This window comes from Mauremys mutica, chromosome 5, assembly GCF_020497125.1.
Source record: "Mauremys mutica isolate MM-2020 ecotype Southern chromosome 5, ASM2049712v1, whole genome shotgun sequence".
Lineage (NCBI taxonomy): Eukaryota > Metazoa > Chordata > Testudines > Geoemydidae > Mauremys > Mauremys mutica.
In genome coordinates, this window is record NC_059076.1 from 111,517,584 (window position 1) to 111,531,772 (window position 14,189).

A 14,189-nucleotide genomic window follows, 5' to 3' on the forward strand; every position below is an offset into this window, starting at 1 on the left:
AATAAGATAATCCAATGTGACCAATTTTTGTTTACCATGATCCATGAAATACCTAGTCTAGTTTCAGCTCCACAAGACATTAATTGCTTGCAACAAGGCTGAGCTTTCAAAAAATAAATTATGCTGACTTCATCCCTTTAAGTGGGTGTGCTTGCAGAAGTGAAGGTATGAATGTACAAGCAATATGATGAAATGGAATGTAAACCTGAGCTAGGTTACAAGGTTAGCTCATAGCTTACATGGTTTAACAACTGACCTTACATTCCTAGGCACCATGCATATGTTGTCAGCTGTAAGAAGCAGGGTCAGGTAGGACTCAAATACAAGCCAGGAGTGCCTTATGTGGATCAACTGAGAGTATGTAAACATAATACCAAGGCCAAACAACCAAGTTCCTAAAGTTTTTCCAGATCCCTGAACAAAAGTAAAGTTAATGCTATAACAACCTGTGGAAAACATCTCGAACAGCAGGTGATGCAGATAATTCATACCAGAAGCTAGCTGAACTGCCAAAAATATAGTGTCAATATATGATCACTGTCTATACCCTCAGTCAGCAGGATGGGAAAGCAGGGTTATGACCCAGAGGGAAATGTGGTAGGCTGGAAGTGTAGATTAATATGATTTATCAGAATAGTATCAGAGGGGTAGCCGTGTTAGTCTGGATCTGTAAAATCCAATGAAGTGGGTATTCATCCATGAAAGCTCATGCTCCAATACGTCTATTAGTCTATAAGGTGCCACAGGACTCTCTGCTGCTTTTATCAGAATAGTTGTCTTTCGTACCTTGAGGATAACTTCTCTGCAACTTGCAAAATGCAACACACAAATAAAAAAAAATCTCTTGTAATTATTCTATTTCCTTTCTTTAGAATAAACAAAAGAAGGTATTTAAGAAACCATAAAAACATTGTGCCATTATCATGAAAACACATAAGTGTCTGTTACAACTGATACTGTTTCCATATGACAGCTGTCAAGAGCAATAATTGATATTCACATATCTGCTCCCAATAACGATTATTAGCTCTCAGAACTAAAGTTCACTACAGATTACAGATCTTCATTTTCCACCCTTTGCTGCATTACCATCTTGGATTCTGCACTCAAATGCTTAATTCTAGGAAAAAAAGTGATGATGCTGGGAATAAAATCTCTCATCATTAATTTGTATTTGGCATAGTTTTCAAAAATACAGATGAGTTACTCTAGATAATGAGATCTGTCATATGATGTTGTCTACTTTGTACCTTAGTCTAAGGTTCTCATTAATTTCATACTAGCCAAAGTTTTATTTTGTTAACATCAATTCCAGACAAAAGCATGGAAAGACTGATATGGAATGCAATGAGTAAAGTGTTAAGGATGGTAACAATCTATGCCAATCAATGTGTTTTATGGAAAATGGACCTTGTCAAAAAATGTGATATGCTTTTTTGAGATCACAAGTTTGCTTGATAAAGGTAATAATAATGACGTAACATACGTAGGGCTTGTCTACATGGCATGGCAAGGTGCACCAAAGGAGTGTGATTTGTAAAGTGTACTAACATGCTGTACTCTAACTGGTCCATGTAAACCTAGCTTGGGCACTCTACAAGGTGCACAGTTTATGTTAATATAGTCTGTTTGAAATGGGACTATACCACCACGAACGAGGTACCTTTTAGAGCATGACAGAGGGGTCTACACGGCAGTTACAGCAAAACACATTGCAGCATTCTATAAATCACACCCCTCTAATGTACTTTGCTGCCTCTGCATAGACGAGCTCTAAGACTTCTGTAAGGCATTTGGACTTAGACTCTCATGCTATTCAATACCTTTTTCAATGAGCTGGAAGAATATATAAAATAATTACTGGTAAAATTTGCAGATGACACAAAAATTGGAGGAGTGAAAAATAATGATCAGGATAGGTCAGTTATAGAGATTCACCTGGATTACTTGGTAAAATGGGCTCATTTGAACAACATGGATTTTAATACAGACAAATGCAAGGTTATACATAGAGGATCAAAGAATGCAGGTCACACTTCCAAGACAGAGGACTAAATACTGGAATGCAGTGACATTGAAAAGGACTTAGGGGTCATAGTAATTGAACATGAGCTCCCAGTGTGATGCTGTAGCTAAAAGCATGAATGCAACCTCCAGATCTATAAGCAAGAGAATATCAAGTAAGATCAGGCGGTGGTATTACCTCTGTAAAAGGCATTAGTGAGACCATTACTGGAATACTCTGTCCAGTTCTGGTGCTCATACTTCAAAAAATACATTGAAAATTGGAAGGGGTTCAGAAAAGAGCTACAAGAATGATTTCAAAGTCTGTAAACCATATCTTATACCAAGACACTAAAGAAGCTCAGACTATTTATTTTATCAAAGAGAAGGTTAAGAGGTGACTTGATTGTGGTCTACAACTACCTACACATGGGGAAGAGATTTCTGATATTAAACAGTTCTATAACTGTTTTCTGTTGGCCCAGATAAAAGGAGCTGCCTGGCCTTAGCAGCTCAGTTCCTGGCTGGCACCAGAGGGGAAAAGAAAGGGTGCTCTGCTGTGACCAAAGAAGCTTGAAGGGTATCTAGAGTTTGTTTTCTGGCTACATTTTGTATGGCTGCAGAAAGAGAGAGAACACCCTGAGATAAGGGGTGAAGCTAAAGCAGCCAGGTAGGAAGAGGTCCAGGGAAGAAGTTGCAACTAACTGGATCAAGCTGTATGTGTTGCTGTTAATAGGGTCCCCGAGTTGGAACTTGGATTAGTGGGCGGGGGGGGGGGGGAGGGCAGCCCTACAGGCCACGAGGTAAGGTGAGATAAACCCCAAGATGGGAGTGGAACTTATTTGGGAGCCTGAACAAAGGGATGTATTTCAAGGGCCCAGAGCCGGGAATGAAGACCCTAGTGAGGCCAAATAGACTGTTTAGTTATTGGACTCTTTTAATACCCCAGAAGGGGTCCATTTGGATTTTGTGACTTGGCTGGATGGCCAAGACACTGAAGACCCACCCAGGTTGGCTGAAAGCCTGCATGAGGCAGCAGGGGTGAGAGAAGGGACGCAATACTGCACTCAACTGCAAGGAGGCACTTAAGAGGTGAGTGCCGATCACAGCTCCCCTACACCACTTCTTTGTTTCTGTGCAGGGCTATACACTGACGTCCATTATGCTTGATTGACTGGTTGATATTGATATGTTGTGGTGTGGGAGGAGAAATGGGTTTAAGACTTGTATTGCTTAAGTCCCACTGACATTCAGTGGGACTTGGCTCCATAAGTCCTTTTTGTAAATTGATCTTAGGCTCCTAAGTCACTTAGGGCTTCTGAAAATTTTACTGAGTATAACTGTAAATATTGTGATTCCTGCTTAAAATATCCAATTAAATTAGCTTGGCATAAACAACCAACAGCTGACTTGTCTAGTAAGAAATCCAATCAACTTCTGCAAAGAATGCAAGTACTATGCCAAATTACATCATATGCCACATTTATTAATTCTAGAAGTAATGAACCCACTGGCACTTCACTTGTTGGTCTCATCTCTTCTCTATTTTCCTGTCTGTTACATCTCCATCTCACACACTGTGCCTATTGTTTGAACTAGTCATTTCATGCATCAGGAATACTGTGATGGTTCTTGGATGAATCAGTATACTGTGCTGACGCATTTTAAACCAGTACAACCCATCAACAAAAATGACAACCTGGAATACAGAATTTTGTAATAAAGTCTAGAAATTATTTGTCTTCATGACCTTATTAAACGTGATATTAGATATCTGGCACCTGATATTACTTTCATTTTTTAAATGTTTTTCAAGGTACAGGCCTAAATTAGGCATTACCAGCAGGCATATTTTAGTGGTATTTTCAAATTCTGCATGGAATTCACCAGTCCTGGAGACACCTTACTTGGGTTTTGTACAGAGATCTAAGTCTGAGTAGAAGAAAATAACGCAAACACATTCAGAACAATACCCAGCCTCAGGCTGTACATGCATTTGTGGGTGTACCACAACAATAGCCATTGTCCCCTTCAGTTTTCTCTATGCAAGGAATCAGACAAAAGGGTCAGCCTCAGATGGCGTCTATACTCCTTCTCAAGCCCATCTCCAATTTTGCCTCCAAACAGAACCAATGCAGAGATAGAAATACACATGAGCCTGCCCCTGTCAATTCTCACACAGCTCCACCATGGCGATTTTCTACAAACATCTTCCTTTTTCTTGTCATGCTGTTTATTTATCTGTGTTTTTATGCTGCCTACTAAATAATTAGCCTTCTATAAGCATGTGGATGATTAGTAGGTATTGCTTATTTTCGATAGCACCCACACTGTCCTCCACTCATAAAAGACACTATACTGCTTGACCACAAAAAGAATATGAAATACTCTAAATAAAATTCCAAGATTTAATCCATTCTAAATAATGCATCAAGAAATATAAATTCAGAGTTTCACTTTTTTTTATTTAAATTGTGTTAGAGCAAAATGCTAAAGAATTAATAGTATCTAGTGTCTTTTTTTCAAGTGTCAAAAATACCCTCAGAAAATAGGAACATTTGTGGGTGAAGAACTGCTGAACAGAAAACTACACTAGCTCTTTTCTCAATGCAGAAGTAGCCCCTGCAGTGTCGCAGTAACTTTTTCACGCATTTTTCAAAAGGTTTTTCAACTCAACCTACCAGGTGGTTTTAGGAACTCAAATTTGTATACTGGAGCTCTCTGCCAGCAGTTATCAAAGGATATGTGGCATGCATCCTAACACTGACAGCATGATCAGTCTGTTTCCATATTGTTTTTATATTTATGATTGGATCCAAGTGTGACTTTGCAAATCAAATTATTTAGCATTTACATTCATGACACATCCTTTACGTTCATGACACGTTCCCATTGTATTAACATTTGTTGTTGTTGTTTTGGATTTTTTTTTGGTTTGTTTTTAGGGAAAAAAATCAGCGTTGATTAAAACAGCTTGAAAAAAGGCCTTTCAGGTGTATTGATCTAAATAACACGTGTTTTCTTCAAAAGAGTTTGATCTAACCAAACACTTTTGTCTACTCCAGTGTCATGCATAGATTACATAGAACAGAGTTCTCAGGTAACCATTAAAACGAAGACAGGTTTGATTACATTAAATATACGCTTCCCTAAAGTATTCAAGTCAATGTGGGGGAACTGTCAATGAATAGCAGAATTTGTATACAGAAATTACTGGTAATCCTCCAAATCTGCCTGGATCATCTCTCCCTTGAAGAATGGAAGGAGTGAGAGAAGAAACCCAAAAGCTACTCCCTTCCAAAAAGCGACAGTGAAAAAATTCTACTGTGCGTTCCCTGAAACTTTCTGGAGAGAGGGAATGAAGATTCTGTCTGTACTCCTTCCTCAAACAGAGGAAAAGTAAAGAAATCCAGTTCCAGACCCCCCTACACATTCCTAGACTGAAGAGGAGTGAAAGCTTGGTTCCTCTACCTTATCTGAAGCAGTCTTCTGGGAAAGGGGATAGCCTGCTGGCTTTCTATTCCACTCACCTCAAAGGTCTCTGGGGTTTTTGCCACCCAATACTTTCAGGGGCATCCAGCAATATTGTTCACTTCCATCCTGGCTCTTCAGGGAGACTGAAGATAGCCCTGATAAGCCTGAAATCAAACTAAAGCTCTCCCTAGGCACATAGCTGCTGGATCTATGGGTGCAGGGGGTGCTGCCGTACTCCCTGGCTTGAAGTGGTTTCCATCATATACAGGGTTTACAGTTTGGTTCAATGGCTGTCAGCACCCCCACTATACAAATTGTTCCAGCACCCCTGCCTAGGCAAGAAGGCAGCCTCGCTAACTTCCCTTCTTCTGTAGCAGAAAACCACTTCTGGTCCTTTTACTTCAGTTCTGCTGCCCCTTCAAAGTACTTCATAGTCATGATACCTCAGTGTATACAGAGGTATCATGAGAAGAAACCATGGCCTCATCTGAGCCAGCTGGCCACTACTTACAAATCCAGGAATTTGAAGAGAGGGTCAGTTGGCCACCCCAAGGCATAGATCCACCATGTGATGAGGAGTCAACGGTATTTTGGGAAGAATGGGACTAGCAGACATGGTCTCAGACTCCCCAAATAGAAATTTTGGCCAAATCTGAACACCAGATTTATTGATCAATAAAATCCATCTTGAATCTATACCGGTTCTCAACAACATTTCAATATATGTGGTTAAAAATTGACTACTTTATAATTAACTAAAGCCAACAAAGTGCATCTCTATTTAAACCAAACTATTACAAGCAGTGTCAAATAGTGTAATATCCTATTAAGCTGATTACTATGTGTGAAACGTTTTCTGAAGCTGTATGTAACAAGATACTAGTAAGTGAATCTATGCTTTCAATGCTATCCTATTGGATGCTAACTCAGTGAGGACCAGCCAATCCACTGATAACCTAAATCTCATGCAGTAAAGAGATGGGGACCTGATTTAATTTAAATTCCAGTGCTTTGAATGCTGTATTTTGTGTTGTACCTTCAAGAAAGGCAACATTAGGACTGCCAGATGGAGGACCACTCTGCAGTTCAAAGATAGAGACAACTTTCTGAGAGTCTTCAAGGGTGGCTCTTAGGGAAGGCAGCTATACTCCACGGAGAGTGGAGTACAGACTTCTCAGTAAAATTCCTGTTAGCTGAATTTGATCTAATTTATGTCATTTAGCAATGTGTAGGAAGGACTGAACTACTCCAATATGGACGTCACATTTATGCAATATTCTACCAGTGGTACATGGCTGCAGAAAGATGACTTTTGCTATACCTGGGAGACAGAGAAACTATTGTTAGTTACAGAAAAGCAGAAATTAATAGAAATTTGATATTCCAACTCAATAGATTAGTAATTTGGATTATCAAAGAGAGAATGAGGTACAGAGTGTGTACGTTTAAAACCAGTGTATTAAAGAAAGCCATTAGCAGACAACACTCTTCAATACTTATATCAAAAAACATGAATCCAACTGGCAGGCAACTAGATATTTACAGCATTGGAGTAGAAAGATCAATACTGGCAACTGAAATTGGATGAGGAATTTTACAATATTGGATTAAAAAGATCAATACTGGCAACTGAAATTGGATGAGGCATCTATTTGGCTGTATATGTTTAATGTGCCTTTGGGGACATTACAGATTTTGTACATCATCATCTGGAATTAAATCAGACAGGGAAATACTTAAGGAAAAAAAGAAAAGACTGGAATACTTGGTGGTATTCTTGAAGTATACGTAAATTGCTAATGACATGATTATTGCTGCAGTTCACAGAGCTGATCATGATATCAGAGGAAAGTAACAGAGAGCAAAAAGGAAAAAAAATACAGATAAGATACAATACCATGTTGCTGAGGCAAAATCTAAGGATCTGGTGATTCCACATGGAATTAAACCTGACCAGATGACTGTTACAGATACTCAAATGCCAGCTCCTTTAGGTAAAGGAAGTTCAATCCTGTAAAGATGCACAATGTTGTACCATTGAGGGCCAGAGTGGCACTGTCCTTCTCATTCTCTGCTTCCTCTACACTTTCTTTGAGTTATCTCAGCTGCAAACAAATTCAATTATCATCTCTATGCTGACAATTCCCAGGGCTACCTTTCTACTTCAGATCTGTCACCTTCTGTCCAAATCAAAATCTCAGACCATCTCTCTGACATCTCCTTGTAGATGTCAAGCCATCAACTCAAGCTCAACATGGCTAAAATTAAGCTCTCAATCTTACCTCCTCAAGCATTCCCCACTACCTCCTTTCTTAATCACTGTGGAAAACACCACTATCCTGTCTGTCACTGAGGCCTGTAACCTGGGAGTCATCTTTGACTTGCACCTCTCTCTCGGTCCTTAAAACACCGTTTATATCTAAATCTTGTAGAATATTTCTGCATAGCATCCCTGAGATGCATCCACAGCTAAAACTCTTGTCCAGGCCTCAATAAATGCAGTCTTGCCACATTCATCAATTCAGCTCATCACACTGACCAATACTGTTTCCTTGTACTCTCCCATCTATCTGTCTGTATCCATCGGCTTTTTGTCTTATACCTCAATTGAAAGATGTTTGGAACAGGAACCGTCGTTTTGTTCTGTGTTTGTATAGTGCCTAGCACAATGGAGTCCTGGTCCACAACTAGGTCTCTTAAGTGCTGCAGTAATACAAAGGTAATAATAATGATCAGTCTGTCATAAATACCACTATCTCACTCATTTTTAATCAAAGTGGCATTGGTCAGACAGCTCAAGACATGAAAAAGCCTGCCTCTAAAAACAGATGCCTTGTTTCTAACTACAGAATAACACTTTCACTCAAATCCATTCCTGTGATATCTGCCAACAAAAGCATGCGCTCCCACTGGCAGCTGCAAACATAAAAACCAGCTCCTGCCCAACGTCTGGTAATTAGCTCAACATATTTTTGTTGGCCATTGAGAGATAAGCGGGGTTTCAAACAAAGTCTTCCTAAAAAACTGGCTTGGCCTTTCCCACAAGTTTCTCTGGGTGATTGCAGGTGGAACCTCCAGATCTACCACACACAGGAGTTCTGTCCTCCCACACCTGTTTTTGCTTATAAATTGATGCTATAAAGATATATTGAAGTCAGGGGGCAGCTTGTGGGGCATGTTTTGTGTAACAGTAACAACTAGATTCAGTGACTACTGACCTCAGTCACGTGACTGTGGCGTGCAGCTTTGGAACCCTGATCCAGACCAGGTGACGCGCGTGCGAGAGAGAGAGAGAGAGAGAGAGCGAACAACCTTCACTCTTTTCCCATTGCTCTTTTGTGCCCTATTTTTATTGTAGCACATGTAAGAAAGAGAACTTGGAAAAATCTAACAAACTATGACTAATACATGGAAAGGAGAAATACACACAGTATAGCAGCACAAGATGTTGCACGGACCTATTTAAAGAGTAAAAGAAGAAGTGACACAAAAATGGAAAATGATGCTGCACGTATTGTATTGCACACAATTAGAGATCCCAAGCGCAGGATGTTATTCTTACTGGAAAGTTCAAAGAACTGGAAATATACAAAGCTTGTTCTGGTCCCCTGCACAGGGAGTATTTCATCCCTATAGAACTATTTTTATTACCAATTTTCAAATTTGATTATTACCCAATGTTATTTTATTAAATCTTAAAATATTCATGTTTTTTCTCCAAATTAAAGCCACAGAGATGAACAGATTTTTAAAAATAATGCATGCAGACTACAGCAGCACACTAGGTCTTTGCACAAATGCACATACCATCATTCTTTCAAACCAGTGCAAAAGGCATTAAATCTCCACTGCAAGCTTAAATCTCCACTGCATGCTCATTGAGAAGAGACATCTGATCCAGCTGTTCTCATGATCCTTGCTTTATAGGTTACACAAACAGTTTTAAAAACAATAAACATAAGGTAGACCATTAATATACTGGTGCAGAAGACCCCAGTATGTCTGATCCCAGAGATGACGAGACTGAAGCCAAAAACAGCGTTTCTCAAATGCGGCCACCAGGGGCTTTTTGTGTGGCCACAACAGCCTCCTGGATGGTGATGATGTGAGAGCAAAGCATCACCCCTGAACCCCGCTGTTTTCCTGCCTCTGCATCCATCCCCTCATCGTCCCAGGCCCCTGCTGCCTTCCCCACCCCACATCCACTCCTCTCCCCCATCACCCCTGGACCCTGCTGTTTTCCTGGCCCCACATCCATCCACCATCACCTCTGGCCCCTGCTGACTCCCTCTGACTTCCCCCATCCAGGGCTTAATTTGTCCTGGGGCTTGCTGGGAAAAGTGATATTAACAAACATGCAAGATCACTTTTCACAGCAGACTTACTAGCTACCTTAGAGGCTTTGAAAGTGATATTTGTATGTTTGTTGATATCACTTTTCACAGCCTCCCAGCTAGCTACTAAGTGTATTGTGAAAAGTGATATTAAACATTAAAAGAGCACTTTTCATAGCATTATTTTTATTAAGTCTGCAAAAAAAACCCAACATAAATAAATTACAATGATATGGATGTACAGATGTGCATATTTATTTGTTTTTCCTAAAGTTACTTAAGTATTTCAGGAAAAAAAGTGTCAGTGAAGCCACCAGTAAGAGTTGGTGGCCACACTTTGAAGCCACCAAAAAAAACCAAACAACTGTTGCACAAACCCCTGGACAAGGATTCCATGGGAAAGACTACATAGCAGAAGCAATTAGGGAGTAAGACACAGCACAGTATCTCCTCCAGAAAAGGCAATACTGAGCAAATCAAAGGTAATGGAGCAAGGAAACGTATAGTGATGGTAGGAGGGGAAAAACAAGGTGGTGAGGGCATTAAAAGACCATTTACAGTTGAGAGATGTCCCTGTATGTCCTGTAGATGAAGAAAAAATAGGGAGTCTACCAGACTGATGGGTTGAAGGGAAAATCAGTATCTCTGATCCCTAACCTGGGCAGGATTGCCCCTAAGATCAGAACCACTTTCCCTCCCCTCAACAGAGCAGAAACTGAACCTACTGTCTCCTAGATCCCATGCTACTCTTAGTGTATACAGTTTCCTCCCTCTGCCCCTCATGCCAATGTACATATACAGTGTGTGAATGAATCCAGGTACACCACCCAGAGAGAGGCAAAACAGTCCCAGCAAGGTCAGTAGCTGTGATGGGTCACCCAGATAAAATCTGAATGTTGGGCAACTTATTTATGATAGGCAGGCATTGTCAGCATTCTATTTTAATTCCCTATTTCCCCAGGGCTTCAATACACCTGTAGCAAATCACACGAGCCAGAAACTTCACATACAAAGTCTCAGCCACAGAATAAAATTTAAAAAAATCTGAAAAATAAAGTTTGAACATTGTGATTTTTGTTAAAGGAACTTATCCGAGACTTCCTACAAAAATACAATTGTAATTTCAGATGTGTTTGAACTCTTACAAGTGAAACCATATTAGTTGTGTTTTTTACTCTTATTTCACATACATAAAATGAACTAACAACTCTGGGGAAATTATATTAAAGATTACCAAGTTATTTTGATTTTAAACATCTATAAGCAAGGTGATTGCTGAAAAAATGAACATTCTCAAATATTCTTAGCACATGGACGCTCTGAGCACATGAAACAATCACACTTATAATTCGTATAACATTAAGAAATGAAAGACTTGTTAACACACAAACCATAACAAGCCTGTTTTGTGCACTTATCCAGAGACATATAAACAGAAAAATTGTGTTGAGCTACCAAACTAACAACACTGAGTAGACTAAGGGCAGGGATTGATGCACTGTGGGTCGATTTAGCGGGTCTAGTGAAGACCTGCTAAATCGACCGCAGATCACTCTCCTGTCAACTCCAGTACTCCATCAGAATGGAAAGCATGAGGTAAGTTGACGGGAGAGTGTCTCCCGTCAATGCAGCGCAGTGTAGACACCGGAGTAAGTCGACCTAAGCTACGTCAACTCCAGCTACATAATTCACATAGCTGGAGTTGTGTAACTTAGGTCAACTTGCCCCCATGGTGTAGACAAGACCTGCGAAAGAAAGATCAAGAGATGTAATCATACCAAGTCAAGTCAAGAAGACAGGCCTTTTTGATATTACGAAGATAAATAAATGTTCATGAAAGATACTAAACTGAAATCACTGAAACGTATGTCCTCTATTTCCCCCCCACAGAATGGGTACAATACTATACGTGCAGTGATGATTCAAGTTTCCCCACTTACATGCCTCCCACCTGGTCCTGGAGATAACATTACCCATGTTATTCTTGGCTATTCTGTTCGAAGTCTTAGCAAGGTGCCTCAGCTTCAGCATTTGAATTTTTATAGGAAATTTAGCAATTGAAACTCAACTCATACAGGATTACCAAACTATTACTAGGTGCCTGATTCTGCTTCTAGTGAAGTTATGGCAAAACCTACATTGATTTAAATGGATTTGGATTGTGCCCTAGGTCATACGAGTTTCAACCACCAATGACACAAAACTGATTTCAGTTAGCAAACTAGGACTGATAGTCTCTCATCCTTTATACTAAAGCCAGGAGTCTTCATCCTGTCCCACAGTACTGCATATTACAGTGAAATTTTCTATATGCATGTATCTACTGCTCAATTCACAGCCATATTTAGAGGCTTTTAAAATGTTAATACATGCTAATATTTTAAAAAATGTATGTAAAGGTGATCTTCCCAATTCCTTTTTAAACCAACTATAAGACTTATTCAAGCATATCCGATTCTAAAAATACATAAAGACAACTAGGTATCACAATCAATTTATACTTTAGCATGATTTTGGTATGATTGCACTGACACTATATGCAATATCTACATAAGACTTCGGTTACAAAAACAAATTACAATAGTACTTACTTTTCTGACTTGGGACATACATATAATTAAAAAATTAATTATAGCTTTCAGTCATTTAAAGAACTAAGGTCCTGAAGAGGTATGATACAGTGCCCAGTACTCAAATATAATCATCATTAAAGTAAGGATGTAACAAACTGTGTTTCAATGGTTTGAGATCCCAGTACAGTGAACAAATAAAATTAAATTACTAACGGAGTTTTTCACAGTCATTTGTTAATTAATCATGGTATTCACACAGATGAAAACTAGTGCCACAGGACATTACCAGCATACTATATCTGATACATATGCATCATTTTTCATACATTTCTTGTTGTACCTTTACAAATCTCTTCTCATGTTTCATATCACTGCACATCAATGCACAACCACAATTGTGCTATTCTTTGAACATATTAAAAGACACAAATACAGTCTATACAGTAATGTTCTGGTATTTTTTAATATTACAAATTGTAAAAGGAAAAACCCCACTGTGATCACTGAACTGTGTCATACTACTTCCTAGGAAATCTCTACAGAGATAAAGATAACAGAAACTAACCTTTACAAATCAGTCTGGGAACACAGCTATCATAACAATGCTGGTTGAGTTCAAATGCTCAGTCTACAGGGAATAGGAATGCAGCATCATTCAACAAAGTAACTTTTTTCATTCCTTTATTTTATTTATTTAATGCCAGTGGAAATGATCCTTCAAGGGTCTACTTAAAAGCCACTCACTCAATGAAAAAGGCAAATATGCCCACAGGCTTTGCTAAACTTTGTATTTTCTTATTTTTCATGTAATCAGATGGCAGGTGTTGGACTCCCACAGATCCTCACACATTTATAATTTATGTCATGTGTTTCCTATCTCTTCTCCAAAGACATCCATGTGTGCTACATCCACCCTCCTCCCCCCCATAAACACACCATTCCCTTAGTAAAGGGTTCTAAGAATTTGCATTGATTTCTCCCCTTCTGTTAAAATAGATTTTTTTCCTCCCAGGAAACACTCTCCGGTCAGTAGCTGACTGGAAGTCTAAGCTCTCAGCATGTGTTGCAGGCAGAGTTCATCACCCACAGCTGAGAGCCAGCTGAGAAGCAGCACCCCACCCTTTCCACCAGCGAACAGGGTGATGATGCTGGTGCTGCCACCAAGCAGAGGAGTTTCTTCCTGCCTGGCAGGGCAGGAGCCAGAAGAGTTAGCACTGGTGACAGCATATGGAGGGATCAGCAGCAGCACATAAGAAGCATGGGGCAAAAGGGGAAGCAGGAATGCTAGGCAACAGGCACTTACTTCACAGCGGTTAAGGATATGGGAGACTCACCTCCTAATATGGCCCTCGGTGGCCATTAGCAGAGCTCTGGGGACAGGGGGCCATACCAACATAATTATTCCACTCCTTGGCCTGAGTTGGGGGTCCAGAGGGGGGAAGGGGGAGCATTAAAAGCTGCAAAGCCATTTGAGAGATTGGGAGCTGTGCCTGCTTCCTGTGCTGAGGGACCAAGCTGTCCAGTGCTTGCTTCAGCTCTGATTGCTGTCCTTTCCAGGGGTAATGGGCAAAAGCAGCCAATCAGGTGGGGCTTTCCCCCCTGCACTAGAGTCTTCCCTGAAGACCCATAGCAGGATCTGAAAACCCATAGTCCATGAGGAAAACTCTTAGGACTGGCTTCCTCTCATAGTTTCATATGTTGATACTTTTGCAAAACATTAATTCCTAAGGCTAAAATTTCCCATTGTTTAGTGTTTATCTGAAGGTGAATTGCTTTTGTAGAAGTGGAGCAAAATTTCTTCAGC

General features: G+C 39.9%; 1 protein-coding gene across 7 annotated transcripts in view; it reads right to left on the reverse strand.

Moving 5' to 3' along the window:
• Positions 1–14,189, reverse strand: part of SLIT2 (slit guidance ligand 2) — a 421,334-nt gene that overhangs the window by 239,829 nt on the left and 167,316 nt on the right. The window contains exon 1 of one of the 7 annotated variants that reach the window (XM_045019042.1): positions 12,951–13,027. The exons of the other annotated variants lie outside the window; for them this stretch is intronic. The gene's annotated coding sequence lies outside the window, so the exon portion shown is untranslated. Of the gene's footprint in view, positions 1–12,950; positions 13,028–14,189 lie in introns of those variants that run through there. 7 annotated transcript variants of the gene reach the window in all.